Consider the following 10,313-nt stretch of genomic DNA (forward strand, 5'->3'; position numbering starts at 1 on the left):
TGGATGGCTGATGGCACCTCCCTTGTTTTTTCTTCATCTCTTCTAAGTTGTCAAATTGCTGTCCCTTCATGTCCCTCTTCATTCAAGGAAACAAAAAGAAGTTGCAAGGAGCAAGGTCAGATGAGTCAAGTGCATGGGGCAAGAGAGGCATTCTGTTTTATTGCCAAAGCATGAGCAGGTTGCGTGAGCAGGTACATTGTTCTGGTGGCAAAACCAGTCCCCTTTCTGCCACAAACCAGGCATTTTTACTTGCATACAGTTACACAATCTTTTCAGAACCTCTAAATAGAAACTTGATTAATAGTCTGACCTGGTAGAATGAACTCCAAATGCATTATGAGTCAACAATTTGTCCATTTAGGAAGTTGACAGACATCCAGAATGAGGTATGTGATCAATCGACATTTCACCATTTTTGAAATGAGAAAACCACTCATGCACTTGAGTTTTTCCCATGGTGCTGTCCTTGTAAGCTGTGTTCAACATCACAACAGGTTCTGCAGCATTTTTCCCGAGCAGGAAACAAAACTTCACAAAAGGGAACAAATTGCACACCCTGTTGTCTAAAATCAATCATCACAAAAAAACTAAGTTCGATCAAAACTGTTTTTACCCAAAAAATCCACTGTGACCGAAGAGAACCTGCTCGATGCTCGCCTAGTGGGGAAAATGCGTACTATAAAGCTCCCTCTGCCCAGCACAATTCCGGGGTTTTGAGGGGGTATTCCTCGTATGCTAACGTCTGTGACAGCATCATCCTAATGCTATCTTCGTCTTCTTCAATATTGCTTATAACCACATTGTTCTTCTATTTCACCTCTGATTGCCACCCAGTTCAGAGCACAAAGGTATCCCCACTATAGTCAGAACCTAGCTCTCCAGAACTTTCACCCAGTGCACTGTATTGAGCAGTCAATTTCATTGAATTTCTCACTTCTCTTGTCCAGAAAATGACTCTCTTGCCAGTGGAGCACCAATTCTAGATCAGTAGCTAAATAAGCAAGTAACCCTTTAAAAAATAGCGAGACATCGCTAACTGCAAACACAGACTCTCTCGTCACAAATCTCTGACTTTTGACTTGTGAACCCAGGGGCACTTGAGAGAGAAGGATGTGGCAGATGCCACATTTCCTTAAGCACCCACAGCCCTCTCTGTTTGGTTGATGGGAGAAGGAGGGAGCGCTGGGAAGATGGCCGGGCTCCATGGAGGCTGAACATGCCTGTGGACCCAGGATCCATCTGCCTCGGATGGTACAGGAACTCTGCCCCACACTGAAGGGGTTTCTTAGGACCCAGGGTATCACTCAGTCAAGGTTAGACTATGATTCAGCAGGATGTAGACCCAGTCCCCAGTCAATGAGTCAATTCCAACTCCTAGTGATGCAACCGGACAGGGTAATAACCCCCTTTGGCTTTCTGAGACTAAAGCTCACTGTCATGAGCAGTTTCCTCCATCCATCAAGGAGCTATGGATGGGCTTGAATGGCTGCCCTTTCAGTTAGCAGCTCAAAGTGCACCCTGCATGCCACCGGGATGTAGACGTCCTACGTGAATACAGTTCTTTTCCATCCCTTAAGCCTAGGAAGTGCCTACCTTTGAAACAAAGGGTGACATATGAAAGAGGGATTTCAGACACCCACGTGCCCATTAAAGTTGGACTTTAATATCTGCCTCCCCTGCTGCTCTCTCCTGTTTGGACCCATCGTCAATTTGCACTCCAGAGGAATAAGCGAATGAACGGAGGAAAGAGTTCCAGCACGGCGCACTAATTCTGAAAGCCAGCCACCGAGAACCCCGTGGAGTGCACTTCTACTCTGATTCTCAAGGGGTCGCTGTGAGCCAGGATCGAACGGGGCAGCCACGGTACCATCCAGTAAAGGTTGAGAAAATGGATTGTGTATATCTCAAGGAAGGCACAAGATACACCGAGCCTTCAGGAAAAGATGATCCTTTTGTCCCATTCTTTTACATTTCCTGTTGAGGGTCTCTTTCTGTGGAAGGTGCTGGAAAGCACCACCTTTAGGCCCCTTTAGGATGGAGGTGCTCGCTCTCTCACTCGCTCACCAGGGTGACAGGAATCTTGGCTGCCAACACCACACAGTGGAGCAGCGCCCAGGAAATGGCCCTGCCTGTCCTGGGACTGCCTGTGGCCAGTGACTGCACAGTCTGGACTTCTCTGAGGGCCATCCCACTCCAGCGCCCCAGGGAGGCTGTCTGAGACCTCCAAGGCAGCTACAGAGCAGTTCCACGAGAGAAGACTTGGGAGCTTCTCAATTTGTCTATGAAAAATCAGTGTATGAAAAAATGACTGGAGGGATGCTTTCTAAGCTTTGCACGTGGTTTCTGGAGAAAGGGGTAGGAGCAGAGGGTTGCAAAAGCAGTTATTTATCAGTAAGATTTAAATTTTAACAGGGGGATATATTCGTGGATTTTTTTTTTTTTTTTGGTAATAAAATATGAACAACAACAACAACAAAACCCACAAATGTCCTGGAGAATGTAATGTGGAATCCTGGATGGATTTTTGAGACAGAAACTGAGCATTAGATAAAAACTAAGAAAACCTGAGCAAACTATGGACTAGAGTCCATATGAATGTATCAATATTGGTTCATCAATTGTAACATGTACCATAGGAATGCAAGATATTCATAACAGGAGACTCTGTTTCTCTGTGTGTGTCTGCATGTGTGATTGTCTCTTGTGTGTGTTTATGATGGTTTATGGAACTCTGTCATATCGGTTTCATTTTTCCATGAAATCTAAAACTATTCCCCCAAAATTGTCCGTTAATATTTTTAAAATCATGTAGGACACTTGAGTGTATGGCTGTCTGGGCCCATCGCCTGAGGTTCCATGTCAGGGGCCCAGCGATCTTCCAGGTAGCAAGCAGACCCATGGAGTCCATGCTTCAGATTACTACAGGCTGGGGGCACACTCACTCCCTGCCATCCAGTTCATGCCAACTCAAAACAACCCAATAGGGTAGGGTTGAACTGGCCCCGTGGGTTTCTAGCACTGTAACTCTTTATGGGAGTAGAAAGCTTCATCTTTCTCCCACGGAGTGGCTGGTGACTTCAAACTGCAGACCTTGGCAGTTAGCAGCCCAACAAGTAACCCACTAGGCCACCAGGGATCATGGCGGTAGGGGCTGGAGATCCAAGAAAAGCCAACATCAGCATCCATTCAATGAACAAAGCTGATTCTGAAAGTCTTGCCACTGTTTTGGCTGAGGGGGGAGGGAGGGAATGAGGGATCTGGAACATGTTTCCACACGGGGAGGGCTGGTACTGAGAGGGTAGTGGATTTCCTGCTATGAGGCCAGGGCAGGCTCCCTTCTGAGCAGCTGGTGCTCAGAACCCGACAATGAATGGTTAGGTCTACAGCAATAGGGTCATCGCTTGTCTGTCTGTCTGTCATGCTGTGTCGGTCTGCATGCTGCTAGGATGCCAGAAGCTTTGTCACCAGAGTGTCAAATGCCAGCAAGGTCGCTCCTGGTAGACAGGTTTCAGTGAAGCTTACAGACTAAGATAGACTAGAAAGAAAGGCCTGCTGATCTACCTTGGACAGTTAGCGAGTGAAACCCTATGAATCACAACAGAATATATCTGATGTAGTGCTGGAAGATGAACTTCCAGGGTGGCAGGCACCACACAAGAGTCGCAACAACGACCGTGACTATGCCAGCAATCATGAAGACGGTGCAGAACCGGGCAAGAGTCAGCTCTGTTCTTCGTAATGTCCCCACGAGTCAGAGCTGACCCCGAGCAAGCAACAACAGCCTGGCAACAGTCCATGGCAGCCGCTCCGGCTGTCCATCACCACCGCTCGTGCCTAGAGTTGGCTCTTAGTTTCTTAACTGCGGTTTGGAATGTGTTCTCCGTGATTTGTTCCCCAAGTTAACATCTCTTTTTTGGTTAAAATTGTTTTGTATGACTTGAAAAGACATACAAAATGTAGACAGGAGGTCTACTCTGTCCATGAGGCTAATCGTAGTGTCCTCTCTCTCTGGATTGTTCTACAGCACCTCCTCCTTCCCCACTCCACACACAACTCAACGTATTTCACTCCCTGGTGTTCGCATAAGACCTTACACAGCTTAATCCCGACAGGTCCTGTAACTATAACAGACTGTAGGTACATGAGGATGGGGGAGCCTCCACAACCGAGCCAAGACGGCACCGAGTCTCATCAACTTGGCAAGCCATGATGTTTAGTGCCATATTAAGTGCATATATTTACCTAATTCATTCATTCGACAGAGCATTTATTGAGACACTGTTGTCTGCTCGGCCTTCTACTAATTATTAGTAAGAGAACTGTGAAAGAGATAAGAGTTTCTGTGCTCAGAAACTTGTTCTCTGCTAAACTAGGTTATGGCCAGTTGGATTGAATGTCCCTCCCAGTCTGTGTGGTAAGTTATTTTAATTGAATACATGATACCTCTACAACGATGTTAAACATAGAAAGACTTAAGACTTAATTACTAAGAGTAGACTGTTACATATTTCTCAAAACCTGCTATATTGAAGACTAACATTTCAACAATGCCTAATGCCTGTTATAATCCTATTCTGAAGTTTGGGTTTGTGCGATCTGATATCACCACCAGTTTCTGTAACAACCCCTAATTTGATGAAGATTGGTCTGAAATGGGCTCTTATGGCCATAGAATGCCTGGTGGTGCCATTACTAATAGAAACCTATGTGTGGTGTTAGGGACCCCTGACTTCATTGAGAGTGAATACAATCAACGCAATAGCACGTTTTTCTTTGTCGAGTCCCTGAGTAGTACAAATGGCTAAGGTACGCACTCTGCTTCTACCTGAAAGGTTGGAGGTTCCACACACAAGCATCTCTAAAAAAAGTTCTGATGATCTATTCTGGAAAACAGTGTGGAACACAGTCCTACTCTGACACCCATGGAGTCACCATAAGTCAGAATTCACTCAACAACAACCCGTTTTTCTCAACAGCCAGCCCCATGAAATTTCTAGAACACATGGAGGGGAAAAACATCCACCACGGACACTAACTTATCTTGTCCATCAAACTGGAGGACGTGGGCAAAGAAAAAGAAAGGATGTTAAGCAAGAATGAGGCAACTTAAAAAAGGTATAGACACACAACCTAGCCGGAGGTAGATGGGCCTGTTAGAAGCCCAGGTGTGCCAAAGACCGCAAAGATAAGATCCTCTGTCTGCAGTGTCAGTCATGGAAACAAGTGATTGACACCTAGCTTCTCATTAATCCACATAACAGCCTTTGCAAGGAGAACATTGAAATGGGACTCCCGATGCTTTCAAGTCACCCGATCTCTCTCTCTCTCTCTCCTCTCTCTCTCTCTCTCTCTCTCTCTCTCTCTCACACACACACACACACACACACACACACACACACCGTGAACTTAACACCCAAGGCCATAGACTGAACTACCACACGCCCTGCCTCACAGGTGCTCAGCCCTCTTTTGCTAGATTGCTGCTGCTTTCTAGTACAGACAGTTTAGAGTGATCGCCCTCTGTGGTCGGGAGGACTTTCTGCAGTTCAGATAGTCAATTCCTTCACTGGTCTGCAAGGGCTTTGTAGACATGTTTGCGCAGGAAAAGTGCCTGCCTTCATATTTCTCCAAACCTTTTCCCTTGATAGCCGGGCCTCTGAGAGTACATGCAGAAACTTCATAGCCATGACAAAAAGGTGCCCAGCCTGGGCCAACCAGCTCGAAAAAGGCACCTCTTCTTCACAGTCTACATTCAGTAGGAACATAGATTAGATTTGTGTCTTTGCCTTCTGCTGTCTCTCTCAGATGTGACCACCATGGTATGGAAGTCCTATTGGCAAAGCTCCCTGAGGGAGGGTGACAGTGGAGAGGAGAGGGGAGCTGACTGGCCAAGTGTAAGCGTCTGTCCATCTGTGGAAGGGCATCTTGGATACCTCCTCGATGTAGAGAGTAAAGTACTCCTGGCAGCTACTCTCCTCTTTATTACAGGGCACTGAATTATTCAAAAGCTCTTTGGGAGCTGGTCTTCCCCACTCCTATTCATTGAATGTCCAAGGCATAACCTGGCTTTAAAAAGGTAATTAGGAATGAATTTGATCCTTTATAAAGAAAGGCGAAAACAAGAGGGACAAGCACCAATCTTCCCAACAGGAATACAGTGAGCCCCCAGGTCACAAACGCCGGACTTACAAACAACAACAACGTACACTTGCCCTTTCCCCATCAACTGCCTCAAAATCCATTCTGACTCACAGCAACAGCGGAGAGCCTCCTGGAATGGGCCTTGTGGGGTGCCTAGACTGGAACTCTTTACAGGGCTAGAAAGGTGACCTTCTTTGGAAAATGATAAATAAACTCTTCATCAGAGTCACCTTCCCTTACTGTGTATGAAGCTTTTAAATCTTTTAAAAATCTTTTAAATCTTGGGAAAGGCTTTCAGTCTTTCCTTGCCCTAAAGCAGCAGCAACAACAACAAACCCCGGCCATCGAGGTGATTCCAACTTCTACAGGCCCTCTAGTAGTGCTTCCCAAACTGCTCATCTTTACAGGAATATCTTTCCCCGACAAAAGAGCGAGTGAGCATTGACCTTGATGAGTGAATTTCTAAATGAGCCAACTGGGCATGTCAGTATTTAAAGGGGCTAGGCTGCCCTCGGGCTCCCTGTCCCCTTGCATTCGGGCTGAGCGGAACAAGGCGACATCTGACTCTGTCTGCATTTAGGAAAGGAGAAGCAGAGAGCTCCATGGGGGGAGGGAAACTGACTCCAGACACACATGAGTATCTGAGAGATGACCCCACCCATACACCCATTTTCAGAATTCCAGTTATGGCCATAAGGAAAACTTGTGGCCAGGTGTGTTAGTCTGGGTACATTAGAGAAACAAATCCACAGAAACTCATATGTGTAAGAGAGAGTTTTATATAAAGGTTAAGTGCACACCAAGAAAACATCCCAACCCAGTGCTGCTCAAGCCCACAAGTCCAACATTAACCCATATGTCCAACACCAATCCACAAAGCCCTCCTCCATCTCACAAAACACACACAATGATGCCGACTATAGGAGGAAAGCCAAGTCAGTGAATGTGTAAGCATCTCAGCGCTGGCAGGGGTCTCCATATGGCTACTCTAGCACCCAGGGCTGCATTGGGGTAGGTCCATGTGGCTTCTCCTCAGGGATGTCTTGCAGGAAGTGAGCCTTGCCAGCTAAAGCAGGGAACTGGCTCAGGCAGCTGCACCCTGGTCCAACCATCAGAAAGCAAGAGACCCGAGAACTCGATAGGCGAGGCTCATGGAGCCATTTATCCCTCCACCCTTCAATTAACTCCACATGTGCTTGTCGGCCAGGTTGGCACAATAAACTAACTACCTCACCAGGGTTGGCAGAACGGCTGGGTGTGATGCTTCCCTGTCCCCATTTCAGTACACACCCTAACACCACATGTCCCAAAGCTTCTGAAACCCATATGGAGCCACGTACCTGAGTGTGCAGCAGTCAATGGTCTCTGAGTGCATGACGAAGACCCAGAAAAAGTCAGCATCAAAGGTGCAGTGAATCCAAGGAGTTTCTGGCAGCGCTTGGCTGAGGTGCAAGTTTTTTGGGTGAAAGAGAGTATGCAGTGTGTGTTAGTTCAGGTAGACTAGAGAAACAAATTCATGGGTCTCATATGTGTGTAAAAGAGAACTTTATATCAAAGAACAATTGGATATTAAGAAAACATCCCAGCTCAAGTCCATAAATTCGATATTACCCCATATGTCTATACTAGTCCCCAAATTCCTCTTTAGACTGACTCAGCCATGCAATGATGCCGAATGCAGGAAGGTCACAGGCCAGTGGGTGGAACGTTTTGTGGATCCAGTGGCAGTAGAAGCATCTCATCGCTGGTGTGGGTCTCCATGTGGCTCCTCCAGCTGCAGCAGCGTAGCTCCATCCAGCTTGTCATCGGGAATGTCTCCAAGGGGGTGAGTGTGTCCCACCTCCTCCAGAGAGCTATTTATCTCCTTAGCACCTACAAATGAGGTCATCAAGCTGCGACCTGATTGACAGGCTAAACTCCACCCCTTCGCTCTTAATACTCTTAAGTTGGCACCAGATGGTGTAACTACCACAGAGTGGAAATGTGTAAGAAGCCCACCCCTGAATCCACTTGCCTTTTAGCCACACCGGCCCCTTTGTACAGGGGCCCTGCCCACTGAGAACCCCCCCCCACATCGCCCCCTGTGGTGCAGGCGGTTACCGTGCTCAGCTGCTGACCAAAAGGCTGGAGGCTCGAGTCCTCCCCGAGGTGTTTGGGAGAAAGGCCTGGTGATCTGCTTCTGAGCATCCCTCATTGAAAACCCTCAGCTCTACTCTGACAGGAATGGGGTCGCCTGAGTCAGGGTCATCTCCACTGTGTAGAGAGGTGCTTTGGGAGTTAAAAGTGCTCCCCCCACCCCCACCCCCAGCAGAGAAGGCGCTCAGCCAGCGAGTTCTACCTCACGGTGGTGGAAAGTCAATGGAAGGATTCTCCTCAGGGAGCACTTTGTCTATTCTGGTACACAGTTTGGGTGAGGGAAATGAAAACAGTTCTTCTTTGCAAGAAGACTGTCTAAGAAAGAAATTCACTCTTTTCAAAGGGCCATTCACCTTAGCACCTTTGCGGTTCCTGGAAGTCCCTGTGTGCTCCCTTGTGGCCGTTAGATGATTTCATGTCAACTCGAGGAAGTATGAAAGTGTAGGCATGGAATCCAACCTGTCAATCGGGTCACGACCTGCGGATGCCTTCTGGGAGGGGAAGGAGAACCTCCCTCCCTCCCTCCCTCCCTTCCTGCCACTTCACCTTCCACTGACTGGGACTTTGGGACGGGGGAAGAGGGGGGGGTAGGAGGGGATGGCACCCTGTGAGCCCCCAACACGATCCTGAGATCTGGTGGTGTCCCGCCATGTTCCCACTGACCTTGGATCTGCGAGCCTCTGCACCCACTGACATCTGATCTCCCTGCCTCCCACTTTGCCTTTAGGGATCAAGTCCACCAGTCTGAAGAGGGACCTGCGGACTGACATTGGACCTGTGAACTTGAGTTGGGCTGGGCGGGGGCTCCTTCTGGATGTCAAATTGCTTCTTGAGCTAGAGGAGGGTCAGTAGCTTGGTGTCTCTCGACAACCTGGCCGACTACCCCTGTCCCCTGATGCCGTTGGGCAACCATGCTTCTCTGACTCAGTGCCACAGCGGATTGCCCACCCCTCGGGGGCCACTCCCAGCTCTCCCCTGGCTGAGGAAAGCCCCCTTGCACCGGGCAAAGCCATTCGCAACACAGGGTGGACACTCAAGCCCCTGGAACCATGAGAGCTTTCTTAAAGCCCTATGGGTGGGTCCGGCGAGGCCCCTGGGCCTGGCTTTATCCAAAAAACGATAGCTCTGCCGGCTGCTATAGCTTGTGATTGCCAGGGCTAATGTTCGCCCCGGATGGGGAGCACGCAGGGCTGTGGGGAGAGCTTTAGAAAGGGAAGATGAGTCCATGTGGGAGATGGAGTGGCTCAGCCCATTGTGAGCATTTACATTATTCAGAGGCAGCGGGACAGGCTTGTGGGTTGCCGGGGGAACTGGGCCACTCTCGGCTGCAGCCAGCCCTCAAGCCCCATTTCTGGAAACAAGGCTTCCTTGTGCGTTTTGAGGCATAATAAAGCCCTGGTTGTGAGCGCCCCACTCCCGCAGAAGTGTCCAGCATGCCTGCACCAACGGCTTTGGATCCTTCTAGCGAGAACGCTGGCCCGTCACCCAGGACAGCCCTCCCCGCTTCTATGAACTCACCCAAAGGAGCAAAGGTTTGTTATCGTGCAAGTCATCCAATGGGTGCCATCTCCACATTTCCTGAGAAGGCTCTAGAAGGGTGTTCCTAACAGCCCTGGGCCGTCTCCTTCCCCATCCCTCACTCATTTTTTTAACATTTTGAATTGTAATTTATTTCTTCTTCCTTAAAAAAAATCATTTTATTGGGGGCTCATACCACTCTTATCACAATCCATACATACATCAATTGTGCAAAGCACATTTTTACATTCATTGCCCTCATCATTCTTAAAACATTTGCTCTCCACTTAAGCCCCTGGCATCAGCTCCTCATTTTTCCCTCTCCCTCTCTGCTCCCGCCTCCTTCATGCACCCTTGATGCTTTATAATTTGTCATACCTTACACAGCTACACAGCTCCCTTCACCCACTTTTCTGTTGTCCGTCCCCCAGGGAGGAGGTTATATGTAGATCCTTATAATCAGTTCCCCCTTTCCAACCCACTCTCCCTCCACCCTCCTGGTATTGCCACTGGTCCTG

The sequence above is a fragment of the Echinops telfairi genome, unplaced genomic scaffold, assembly GCF_000313985.2.
Source record: "Echinops telfairi isolate 266 unplaced genomic scaffold, ASM31398v2 ScPeMD7_7439;HRSCAF=8477, whole genome shotgun sequence".
Classification (NCBI taxonomy): Eukaryota; Metazoa; Chordata; class Mammalia; order Afrosoricida; family Tenrecidae; genus Echinops; species Echinops telfairi.